Here is a 418-nt window from a genome sequence, read left to right on the forward strand (position 1 = left end):
ACTCCGTAGCACACCGTTCAAATCCGCGGATCAAAAACCCTCCATTGATCTCCGAGTTCCATTCACGGCCGGATTGGCGCAAGCCATACAGCGCCTTCCGCACCACGTAGACATACGACGGGTCCCCACACGGATACTCCTCGATCCCATCGACATACTGAGCGATTTCGAGCGTTGCATTTAGATACGCAAGGTTGATGTCCCCACCATACAGTAAAAAATCAAACTCTGCTGATATGGCCGCCGTGATCCGGAACGAAGACATTCTCGCGACAGGCGACGAAGTTTCCATAAAATCGATTACTGGCCTCTGGTAGTTTCTCAGCGCCGCGACGCTCGCCCTGAAACTCACAACAAAGTCTTGCGCATCCGTTTTGATCGCGTAGACCCACTTGGTCTTCACGGTTTTGGCATCCTT

Source organism: Plasmopara halstedii, assembly GCF_900000015.1.
Source record: "Plasmopara halstedii genome assembly, contig: Scaffold_650, whole genome shotgun sequence".
Classification (NCBI taxonomy): Eukaryota; Oomycota; class Peronosporomycetes; order Peronosporales; family Peronosporaceae; genus Plasmopara; species Plasmopara halstedii.